The sequence below is a fragment of the Etheostoma spectabile genome, chromosome 1 (genome assembly GCF_008692095.1).
Source record: "Etheostoma spectabile isolate EspeVRDwgs_2016 chromosome 1, UIUC_Espe_1.0, whole genome shotgun sequence".
Taxonomy (NCBI): Eukaryota; Metazoa; Chordata; class Actinopteri; order Perciformes; family Percidae; genus Etheostoma; species Etheostoma spectabile.
The window spans coordinates 28,550,843-28,564,132 of record NC_045733.1 but is presented as its reverse complement, the minus strand read 5'-3'; the positions used below and the strand labels follow the sequence as shown (position 1 = coordinate 28,564,132).

General features: G+C 38.9%; 1 long non-coding RNA gene across 1 annotated transcript in view; it reads right to left on the bottom strand.

Annotated features, from left to right (window-relative positions):
• Window positions 1-8,572: 8,572 nt before the first annotated feature.
• Window positions 8,573-13,290, bottom strand: part of LOC116693111 (uncharacterized) — a 20,502-nt gene continuing 15,784 nt past the window's right edge. Inside the window, exon 3 of the long non-coding RNA XR_004332849.1 lies at window positions 8,573-8,584. This is a non-coding gene — a long non-coding RNA (uncharacterized LOC116693111). The remainder of the gene's footprint in view (window positions 8,585-13,290) is intronic.

Genomic DNA, 13,290 nt, shown 5'->3' with positions numbered 1-13,290 from the left:
TGTTCGTAAATGAGCATCAATAGCAAATGTTTAGCATGTTAGGTGTTATACAATACAAATCAAAAATTGAACCACCCCAACTTGTTGATTTTTTTGACGTTGTTATTACTCCCATTCCTCTCCATACTTCCCTATCCCGCAAGGCATTGGCTCGTCCAAAATCTCAGCTCTCGTTGTGTCATTTCTTAAATTACAATGTCTTTTTTTAAAAAGAGACTAGTGGTCAGCAAATCAAAGGACAAATTCAGGACGCGTCTGGAGGCATGTGTATATTGTTTGTGAACAAGTAGATGAAGAAAAAGAAGAAGAAGAAAAAGAAGAAGAAGAAGAAAGAGAGGGGTAAAAAACCTTCTCTGTTGTCACTTATGTCATTGGAGGCCAATGACAGAGCAGTGCTTTCTACAGTGGGTTATAATGGCCATGAGATGAGGTCATTACAAAGCCATTATTTAGTAACCTACCACAGATTTACAAAAAAGTTACTAGGGGGTATTATGGTTTATATTAAAATGTAATTAAGTCACCGTGGACACATGATTTATGTTACCCCAGGAATGTTCCAATAGGGTTGATATAGTTACACCAAAAGTTTAGAAATGCAGTTTAGTCCAAAAAGTCACTATTCACTATTGCACACACAGTGCAACATCCTATACAAAGAGGACAGGGATTCCATCAGACATTAAACAACTAGGCCTATTTATTACAATTAAGCCACTTTACATTCACCGCATGCTCCAATAAGAACATGTTGACACTATGTGCTTAAAAATGAGAGTTAAATCAAATAATATCACCATAATCTCATTGTTAGGGATCACATATCACCGTTTCCTAAAGGAATAGTGTAATAGCACCACAACAGATACAATAAAGTGAGTAAGAAATTAGCTAGTGTACACCAAAACCTAATAGAATGGGAGTATGTTAGTAAGTAAGTAAAGTTCATTTATAGAGCACTAATCACAGACAGAGTCACAAAGTGATTCACAGGCCAGACAAATAAATACATTAAACAAATCAATGGTCAATATAAATCTACATAAATCACATAGTAATACAGTCAACAAAGTGGCTAAACAAACGCCTGATTAAAAGGAATAAAAAGTCTTCAGCTTTTTAAAAATATCAACAGAGGCCGCCGCTCCTAAAACATGAAGCAGAGCATTCCACAGTCTAGGAGCCACTGGGTCAAAAGCTCTGTCACCTTTAGTTTTCAGCTTTGTACGGGGAATAGACAGTAAGCCCTGATCTGAGGACCTCAAAGATCTGCTGACAACATAAGGGTGCAGCATGTCAGCCAGTGCCTGACCATGGATGACCTCCACATGTAATTACAAGAATCTTGAACTGGATCCGGATGGTATGAGGGTATGATAGACTAAAAATGTACATTATGTTCTATAGTGAAAAGCGACCATGATTGTGAGCGACGACAGCCATCCCGCACACAGTCCTTTCAGCCTCCTGCCCTCTGGGAGGAGATAGAGAAGCCTCAGTGCCCGCTCTATCAGACTAGCAAACAGCTTTATCCACCAGCCTGTCAGGAAACTGATCCCTCTCTACCCCCCCCCCCCTTTCTCCCCCCCAAGAAATCACATAAAATCATAATATAACACCACATCATAATATAACAATTCGACATATAACATCATGAAATATAAAAAATTATAAAATGTAACATCATAAGAAAAATGCTTGAGACTTTCTTGTGTTTTTTTATCTTGTGATCTTGTCTTGTGATATGGTTGCCGTTTATTGTTTTATGATTATTGTGTCATGAAAAATTCCCTCCACAAAATCTATTGAGAACTTTTTTTTTTACTCTTGTGGTAGGAATGTCTTGTCTTGTCTGTAACTTTCCTCTGCGTGTCTAGTATATGTGAAGAAATTGACAACAAAACTGACTTGACTTGACTAATAAAACCATAAGTAAAATAATGAACTTGAATTAACTTGAACAGATACTGTATTTCCTCATAGATACCAGTAGCATACAGGACACATGTACTGAACTGTATCCAGATAACATTAAACCTTAACAAATGTGAAAGTTTGTCTTGAAAATATTTATTCTGGGAGTAAAGTTGTAGAATTCAAACAGTGGTCCATGTTTACAAGGCTTGTCATAGAAAATATTCTCTTCTACCTCTAAAAGTGTTTCGGTTAGACTCAGTGTGATTCTTTTTCGGTTTTGTTTTAAAAATCCCACTGAATCAGACATTTTAAGTCTAATTGGAGCCACCTTTCTATCTGGCCCCAAACCTGATACTTAACAGACTCGTGCAATGCTGACTCAGCAGTTAGAATGACATTTTGTGACCTTTTTGTCAGTTCAACCTGACATTCATTGTGATTCTACCCTTGTGTGCGGAAACACAATGAATGTGTGTGTGTGACTGAAGCAAGAGTTGGCATAGGCAGCAAGAAAAGCTTTGACGGTGGTGTTCGGGTGTACAATGAGTGGTCAATGCAAAGTCCAGGGTCTTAAGGCTATGTCTAGGAAGGTCTTCACAAACAAACATCTCAGGTCATTTCCGCAGCATGCGTCCTGGTTGGCCTCAGTCCACAACAAAAAAATTGGATTTCACAAATCACAGTAGAGCATGATGGCCTGCAGTGAGAATGCAACCATTGCATGATGATTGTCTACAATAATTTGTTGTTGTCTGTCCAGCTAATTGCCAACTATTAATAGTAATTAGTTTGTAATTGTCCTTCTGGTGTTAATACATTCTTTTTTTTAAATATGATATCATTTCAAGCATACCATCTAATTTTCTCTACTCATAAAATGACTGAATCACTAGCACGTGGACTGCTCCACAGTCTACATATGTAGACTGTGGTCTCTCCTCTTTCCCTAGGAAAGGAGGCTTTATATCCTAATTTCTAATTATGAGGCAGCTTGAGTTAGGACGTAAGCCCGCTCGTCTCTAAACTGGACATCATCATTCAGCGCACGGTTCCCCTTCACTCTCCTGTGGAGCATTCCTCCGAGTATTACATTTTATCCCAATGAAAGTGGTCTGCGCTGTCACTCTTTAATGATTTGATACAGAGCGTTTGGACAAAGAACTGTAGTAGTCCCGGGAAAAATTATAAACACACTGAGCAATTTTCAGAAATATTATCCATCTTTTTATTCGTGACACATTTAGGTTATATCACTGCATGTGAGGTCCCATAAGAGGAATAATGTATAAGAGGCACAATATAATGAAGTAATACTAAGTTAATTTAGCGAATGCATTTACTGATGGTAACAGCATTTGCGGTTCAAATACACAGATCCCGGATTTCACTTCTAAGTTACACGTGTATCCACCCCTGGGGCTGCAAACACGCCTGGAGCAGCTGATGTGTCTTGTATCCTGTATCTGTATACAGCACTGCCGAACAAGCCGTGGGCTGAGAGCATTCACAGCATCACATCGTGTTAATAAAGAAGACAGTCAACAATGTCGTGCAACAGGCAATTACAGAGTGCAAATACATTATTTACTATTACGGAATCATGTACAGCCATAAAATGTGTAAAAAAGAATTATACAATCAAATTCTTGGGGATTGTTTCTTTAACCCTCTGAGTTCTGAGGGCATTTTCACACATCTTCTTAAATTGACCTTTTAAGGGTATTTTTATATACGTGATCCCCGTGTTTTCCCATACGTTTTGTATCAAAATGTTCAGAACAAACTCAGCTTTCCATTAAGTGACGCCCACAAGTTTTTCTAAAGTAATGTGTGAAGAGATAATTTGGCGCTAAAGCTGAAACGTTGAAACGTCCTTTTTGCTGTTGCATGCTGGGGCAGCAGGCTGAGGGTAGCGGACGCCAACAGACTCAACAAACTGATTCGCAAGGCCGGTGACGTCGTGGGGGTGGATCTGGACTCTCTGTCGGGTGGTGTCAGAGAGGAGGACGCTGTCCAAACTACATGCCATCTGGACAATGTCTCGCACCCACTCCATGGCTTGCTGCTCAATCACAGGAGCCCTTTCAATGATAGACTCATTCTCCCAAAATGCACCACAGAGCGCCACAGGAAGTCATTCCTGCCGTGGCATCAGACTTTTAACTCCTCCTCTGAGTATGACACACAGACACTCAGAGAGGTTGAAACTGGACAATATTACCTGTATTATTGTTTTGTGCATAACACTGGCCTGACATGTGTGCAATTTCAACTACTACAATTAAATCATTATTATATTATTTATATTTATTTTCACCATTGGATTCTTAATATGTAATTATGTATATAAGTATAATAACATTCCTTTATGTAATACCGTACATATCCAATTCCTATATTTCTTTATTTTTTATTTGTATTCTACTCTATTTATAATATTTGTGAAAATGCAACAAAGAGTTCCTTCGGGGATCAATAAAGTATTTCGTTTCTGATTCTGATTCGGGATTCGATTTTGAAATTCCTCAAATCTCTTTTGAAAACACACCTCAACTTATGATGTGTTTTACAAATTGTTTCGGTGCTTGAAATGAATTCACTAGGTCGTGGGTTATGTATGGTTAAAATATTAAATACATGTCTAAAATGAAATATCGCTCTTTGAATAGGAGTTTTGTCAAACACCATTTGGACCCTCCAGCGTGTCTTTCGTCCTCAGAGGGTTGAATCCTAAAGAAATCCTTCAAACAACAGCAAAAAAAATTTTTTTCATCTAACCTTCACTTAGATGGAAGTGGGATTTCACATGGTGCAATCATGGGGCTGTAGCCAAAACATTTTCTAACTTTCGGACAACAGACAATCCCACAATCACGTGCAGTGATTGTGCAGTGATTGGCCATGTGCAGTACAAAACAGGGTTTGAACTACTCTCTCAATCTCTCCTTTTCATTCCATATTCATCTACATCCTCCGCTATTCCGCGTGTAGAACTGAATACAACACAATGAATGCATGTGAGGAGAGACTGTTCCAAAAGTGCACCATCATCCCCATTTGTACAATTTGACACGCAAAAACACAGAATTCTTGCAAGAGATTGGGGAGGCAGCATGATGCAGTCAGGAGGAAGCAATGAAAGCACGCTTTTTTTGCCTTTGAGTGTAGCCATCGACAACAGTTAGAAACCGTTTTGTCTTTGGATGTGGTGGGACGGCGTGTCATGTGAACAGTTTGTTTGTAACATACTGAGTTGTTAATAAGATCCTCACAATCAAAGTCCGAGATAACATAACTCCTTTATACTGGTACCCTAAAAGTTACAGGGACTACTATTAAGTAACCATCAGTGTTGTAATTCAACAAGGACAAATACTTTGTTTCTGTACTTATTGCTTTTTCTGGAAACTTTCACTTTTACTTCACCACTTTTTCTAAATAGGTGTCTTCATTACTTGTTACTTGCAAAACATGTTTTCGTACGGTGGAAGGAAAGATTCTTCCTTAGAAAAAAATTAAAATTCAGTGTCTTTTTTTTTTTTTCTTTCTTTTTTTCTGTTGATGTCATAGTTTGAATGTGATGTTTAATAAGCCGTGGAAACCCTGCTTTACTATAAGGAAGCTACAATAAAGTTCATAATCAAAGTTTTTCTTTACTTTTACTTCTACAAATTAAGTACATCATCAGTTAGTCATCAGAAAATTACTTTTGATACTTAAGTACAGTAACTATCAGATACTTTAAAGGTCCAGTGTGTAACTTTTGTAGTTGTTTGTTATCAAAAAATGTTTATGACTACTGACCACCACCATTAGCACGTATTCAAAAACCAATCATCAGGAACAGGAGTCCTCTTCTTGACCCATAAAAAGAAAATGGATACTGACAAAAGACCGTCTTTTTTCAAAGTGTCAGGCTATCGTAGCTGTAATACGTAATATATAATGTGTGGTGCGTGAGTTTGCGAGAGAGCGTTGAGATTGCGATATATAATCTCAACGCTAGATGGGAGAAATTCCTACACATTGGACCTTTAAGACTTCTACTCAAGTAATATTCTAAAAGGTGACTTTAACGTCTACCAAAGTCATTTTCTGGTAAGATACTTATACTTTTACTCAAGTATTGCTTTCAAGTACTTCATACAAGACTGTTAAACATACCCACCTATGAGAATATTAAATGTGGTATACTCAAGATATTATGTATTCATTAAAGCCAACGGAGCTAAAACATGAGGCTTTTGGAGAATGCTGAGAATGAAAATAAATACTGGATGAGTTTTCCATATTTCCCCTTTGGGTGATACGTTGCCAGTTTGCGGTGAATGGGCGGTGAGCTGATCCAGGATCAGGACCTGGACCCGGCCTGGCTGCAGTGTGAGCGGATAGCAGCTGTGGCCCCTTTCAGCTCCCATTTTGCCTCCGAGTGAAGAGGTGGAGACATTTAATTATAAGCTGTGATTAATGTGTCCACGGCGGACCAGAAGCCAGTCTGTGCATCACCGAGGGCATTAGTTCAGTTCCCAGACCTTTCTCACACACAAACACACACTTAGAAGGATTTTGTATACTCTGGTACACATTGTTTCAACAATCTTATTGAAGAACCTGATCACTTAAAGTGGCAAAAAGTCACACCACTGTTCCTCTGACTTTTGTATCCTCGGTCTCTTTCCACTGGGATGTGACACCTTTTGGCCAGTGTAACATATGGCTGTCAGAAAAAAAAACTGTGTATGTGTGCATCGGTGCTGGGAGAACAGCTGCGGGCTTATCACTTTAGCTTCTACTGATAAATAAGGAAGTGTGCTAGGAGATGAGGAGGCCACCATAGATAGAAGATCAGGCAGGTGTTGAAAGTGTATTTTTTTATTTTATTTTATGTTTAGTGTTTGTGTGTGTGTGTGTGTGTGTGTGTGTGTGTGTGTGTGTGTGTGTGTGTGTGTGTGTGTGTGTGTGTGAAACACAGATTTGACCTTCCCTTACTTCACCACTTGCTTATATGAACATTCTTCTGTAAGATTAACACAGGATTTGATTAATTTCCTGAGCATCTTTGTGTCTCACACATGCATACAAGTGAGTGGACATTTATAGCACTAGTAACTTGAAACAGCAGTCACATATTTGCATGAAATAGACACCTAATTATGCCAAAGTAACCCTGCCAGTTTTGTGGGACCATACGATTAGGTTTGCATGGTTTAGCCCTGACTACAAAGATTTTGTTACTTTACATGGGTTTGTTCCAGGTTATATGGCTTCCTCCCAGAGTCCATAGATATGTAGGTTAGGTTAAACGTTGACTCTAAATAGCCCATAGGTGTGAATGGGAGAGTGAATGGATGTTTGTCTCAATGTGTCAGCCCTGTGATTGCCTGGCCACCAGTCCCGGGTGCACCCTGCCTCTTGCCCAGTGTCAGCTGGGAACGGTTCCAGCCTCCTGCGACTTCCGTAAAGGATAAACGGTGACAGATAATGAATGAATACACTCGCAGAAATAAAAGTTCATTATTGTATTATTGTTAGACGTTGGCAACCAAGTTTTGAGACTGACTTCTTACATTCCAGATAGACATTTGTGTCCATTTATATCAATGCATTATTAAAGAATCAACTCGCAGACATTTGAAACCTGTTTGAGATAAATAAATCTATCACTGTGAACAATTTGTTGCATTTACTTTTAGCATTGTGTAATAACCCAATTGTTAAAAAGTACGCTTAAAAATTGTCATTATTGGTGCAGAAAAACAGCAGAAAAAGATCATATCAATTTAGCTGTCTCATTAAAAGGTATGCAATTCAGCAGCTGATTCTTGACTTTAATATGGGATATACATTAAACACACCAATAAAGAGACTATTTAAAATAGTCCCAAAAACTGTCCCATGATGTGCGATTATGGTTGGGGTTTAATAGTGTTTTATCAAATCTTTCTTCTTTCAATTCTGATTCCTTAGAAAGTCCTTTTTTAATCTTTTCACATTTCAAAAAAAAGTTAAAAAAAAAAAGAAAATCCAAATTTCGTTCTCCCCAGTGGCAGCTTCAAAAAGACAACGTGCCAAACATCAAATATAGAGAAGAACAGAGAGAGTGATTCACATTTTCATTATACTCATAATTAAACATTTAATTAGTAATTGATGATTTGAAGATTTTTAATTAATTATTTTATTCAATTTAATTAATATGTGAGAAATGATTATGTGCAACGTGAAAGGACTCACTTAAACTCACTGTGTGGTTCAATCTCAGCCCTCTCAGTCTTACTGCCAGTCACAGTACGCAGCTAAAACAAGCTCTGATACACCCACGGGATGCAACCAGATATTTTGTTCCGGAGCTGGTGGAGACCAAAACAGAGCTAAAAAGAGAGTGAATATTAGACTTGTATTCATTGGTTGAACAGAAACACAATTTTAAATGAATGCTAATTGTGCTCTGTGTCTACTGGTTGTGTAAACAGCCCATTGTGAACATGTAAGCCACAACAATTTTGTAAGGTATATGGCATATCTGTCAGCTTGTGGTGATCTTCTGCCCCCAACAGGCCAAAAATATGAATTCAGCTTTGACTTTTGGGTTTTAGTTAATTGACTTAATTAAACACAGTACCAAAATGGTTCTTCAGATATTATAATGCAAAATTATCTTTACTTCCTGTGTCCCTCCCTTCTCTCTCTCTCTCTGTTTCTCCTGATCATGATGTAACCATAGACACCCTTATTAAATTTAGCAGGGGAACCCAACCACACCACAGTAAACATGGCCTGGACTGACTGCTGTGTGCCACAGTCTTATCCACCATACACACACACACACATACATCCACACATGCGCACACACACACACACACACACACACACACACACACATACACAGTGCGTCCTGCTGTGGTGTGGTTCGGGGCCCAGCAGCCTGTACTGTGGCCCATCTAACTACAGGGCTTTTCTGTATGAGGTTTATTTTTGTGGATGCCCCGCTCGCTCCATGTTCTCCTCGTACAATGGGCTCGTTTACATGTGGCCAAAATCAAACACACACGCTGACATGGACGCATGCTTTTGCCTCGCTTTGTTGTTGGCCTTTCGAAGCATGGAGACTTGGGTTTTGACCACAGACTTGTCCGCAGTCGCAATGAGAAGGGCCTTTATTCTCACAAGCTTGTGTTATTTTAGATCTAATCACAACTTGTCCTTTTTGGGTCTTATATGAGAATACTGGTGTTATTTAGAGCTTACAGTCCACTTCTGTTTTATGTTTTACATGTAATCAGATTTTGTGTTGTTTGGTAAATTCTTTTCACTGCAAACCGGTATTTTGGACTGAACAGCTGTCCTGGTAAACAAAGATTCCCTAAATAAGAACTTGTGGATGTAATGCTTTCAGAGCTTTTTCGACTCTATGATTCTCTCTGTTTTTTAAAAGAGCAGATGTGAATGGAATACATGCATGTCCAAGTTCACCAAAGAATAACTGTATGCAAGCTCCTTTAGGGAGCAGGTCAGGTTCATTGTTGGGTGATTTGGCTGTTTTCCCAAAAATAATCTTGTCTTCTGCTATCAGTCAATGTTGTTTTCTTTTAACCGTTATCTTTTACCGCCAATCTTTCCCAAATCTTAGCCATGTAGTTTTAGTTTTCCACACCTAACCTAACCTAACCGAAAAGATCAGAAACACTCAACACTTGCAACACATGGGCACATGGGACATTGTGGAAAGCTCTGACAACTTATTTTGTTGTTTAGATTTAAGGACTTGCTGGTTTACTGTCATACAGAACAAGAAAGAACGGCAATACCTGTAAATGGCTAGTTCTTATGTCTGATATCTCCAACTTACGCAGACACAAGCATGAAAGCAAGTAAATAATGGATCACTGACAATAACTTACACAAAGCATCACTTTCACCTGTTCAAACATCAGTCACTCTTTCTTTGGCTTGGTTGTTTTTTGATTGAGTTCTATACAAACACAGCAACATTAAATACCTTTTACAGGAATCAGATTTTGACATCTTTCAACATGAGTGATCCACTAACATCTGCTGCAGGCGTAAGCGAGATTTAGACATGAATGTACGGTACACCTACAAGCAAACACACACTTGTTTCTGCAGGTGTACATAATTTGAATGAATCTGCAGGTAAACATACACGCATTCCTGCCCAGCACAAAGTACACATACTGCAAAACCTTGCTATACAGGCTCACGCACCTGGCCTGTTGGCATCAGGCATTAAAACCTCATTAGAAAAGCCATCAGATCTTTCATGACTCACAACGCCGGGGGTGCCGCGGCTAACAAAGAGGCCCCAGCTCTGAGGCTCCATACCCAGAGGGAGTGGACCAAGGCCGGCATTGAGGAGAGGTGAAGCTTGAGGTTCTGGATGGGGCGGGGCCAGGCTTTCTGTTAAAGCTGCTGAAATGGAAACAGAGGCCAAGAGCTTTGATTTTGCTTTGTAGGTTGAATTATCTCCGAGGGCGAGATCAAGATTTTAAAGACGGATAAATTGCTGCTAATCATCTTGTGCCTTCACAAAGTGTCATACTGCAGGGCATACATGGATCTCATGCACACACACAGCGCCTTGTCTGAAATGCTTAATCCTCAGTGGTCCAGTGGGGGAAACTTGATACCAATCAGAAATCAAGTTCAAATGTACCACAGGGGGAAGGTTATAATTGGTATGATATGTGATCTCAATAAGCAATTGAAGTACACAGCAAGCATCAAAAGATGTCTAAGTTAAAACTGGACTAACCTTGTTGAAAAGTGAAAGTGGGTCATAGGGTTTTGTCATGTTTAAGAACGAAGGATGGAGAAGAAAAGCAAACCGGAAAGAAAAAAATACATTTATATTTATTTATACAATATTTATTCAGTAGATTAAATTTATTTGAATTGTTACATTTAAATTGAAAAATATTAAACTTCAAATATTGTTAAAATCCCTGTTTAACTCATTCAGTTTATTCACTGTTTATTCTCTTTGTTACATCTTTGAACCCATGACAGACTATTGAGACATTTGCGACTTCAGGGTATTTGTATAGTGAAACTTAACAATGGAAGATAATTGAAAGATGGAATTTCCCTTCAACTGTTGTATTGGAACAACTTTTATTTTGTGTTAGCTTTGATCACAAAGAGTCGCCTCTGCTTCAATGGTGTTTATCATAACGGTTTGTGGTTTGGGGGCAATAAGATGATAGATTGGATTTGCTTTTGGAAGGGTATTTAGTTGATGTAGAGAAGCTTGTTTTTTCACTGCTGGCTGGACGGCCTGTGGAGGGCTGCAGTACAAATCCAACTCTGGCTGAATGCGTCACAGCCTCGACCACAAGGAATGGGACCAAATATTGACACCGAGCTCTAAAAGCCAGAGCTGCTATAAAGCTCACATGTTTACTGTGGGACCACTGGTGATTTACTGTTCCAGCATCCATTGGACTCCGCCCAGGGGAGCCGCTCGTCCAGCCTATACCCAGCAGGCTCAGCTAAATTTCAGCCTCAGTTCATCCCTCATCGCCGCAGCATTACGTCAAACCTGTCAATGATCCACTTTACACCAATGGTGTTGACTAAACAGAGCCAATAGTATGGGTGTAAAGGCTCACAGAAGTCACGGTTTGGTTCATTTAGAAGTCACGGCCCGGTGCGAGTTTGGTACAGCGGAAAAAAACAAACAAATGCCTAATGATTCAGACAAACAAATGTGTAATGACACAGTGCTTTTCATTTATTTTGAACAGACAGCAGTGAAAGTGTCAAAGACAGACAACATCCTCTTGTTGGGAACTGAGGTAACATTTTGCCCACTGGCAACTTTGGTAAACTATTTTCCTTATTAAAAAAATAAGGAACATTTCAAACACTTCTGTATTACACTGTAAGGACACTTTAAACTTTCCCAAAAGGCTACAGGTCAAATTAGGCTATAAAAGTAAAGGTAATTTGGACAGCACTCAAATTATACTTTTTATTGCCACTAAAATGGCAAAAATGTAATTAAAATAGCAATAAAAAGTATTAATTGGAGTGCTTTCCAAATTACCTTAATATATTATTATCCACCTTTAGGATGCAGCACCCAGTCTTCAAAGTTTCAATGTAAGTTAAATGTGTGTTAAGTCTTATTTGCTATAAAACTAAAAGCATCTCTTATGCATTAAAATTGAAAATACAATATAAGGGTTGCGTTTTCCAAGTCCCAGTGATTGGCACATCTGGGGGATGCCGTCAAATGTGTGTTAGCTGCTAAACAGCCCAAAGTTTTGGGCAGAACTCAACATGCTTGTGAACTTTGGTTCCACATTACGTGCATTAACACACTATGTCTTGTTTGGAGAGGACTGAGATGTACATGAACGAGGGTGACGTGGTACACATTTTTGCCAAAGGTTTCACACTATTGCACTGATCCATAGTTGGTAAGGCTGGGCGAAATGGAGAAAATCAGACATCGCAATAGTCATGTCCTAATACCTCAATGACGATATTGTAGCAATATTATAGGGTTGATATTGTTGATATATTAATAGAATAGTGTTGTAACGCAGAAAGTGACATCACTTTACAGTAATGCAGCCTTTAAAACCAGGAAAGGGAAAGGAGTCTCATATTACGATATCAATATAATATCGATATATATTGCCAAGCCCTAACAGTTGGCGGTAATGTATTAAGAAATACAGCAATGTTCCAAAAAACACAGGAAAGAAGAAGACTGCTCCCAAGTAAACAAAGATGTAAACAACGAATGTTTTTCAAAAAAGAAAAATCTGCTTTGCAAATGTTTCATAAGAAAAGAAATGTACTCAGCATGTTTGTTAGACCTCAAGGATACACAAAATGTCGTTTGATGAGTAACCCTCGATGTAAACACAACTTTAGTTTGTTTACAAGAACAATCCGTAGGGCCCCTTTAAATAGTTATGCTCTTCTCTTTCGGTTGGCATTGCTCACATCATCTGGTAAAGAGTGGGTCTGAATGGTTGTAGGACCGTTCAGACAAATATGGCTATGATAACTCTGATTGAACCCTGCTTCTGTCTCCTTTACCTCTGTGATAACTTACAGTATTTTGTGTTTTCAGTGAGCTGATGACATACATGTCTATATCCACAAAGTTCCACGTCTGGGATTGTTCCGTTGCCGACTGAAATTCCCTTGGATTTCACACTTTTCGGCCGGATGTACGTTACCTTGCGCTTTCTTTGTGTTACGTCGATCACTGTCTGGTTTGGATCTGCCACCAAAAAGGACAGGAGCAGACTACAACGGATATAAAAGATCATCGGTGCCATGATTTATACACTCCCTGAGTCAGGAAACGGGCAGATCCATTTCACCCCGGACCTG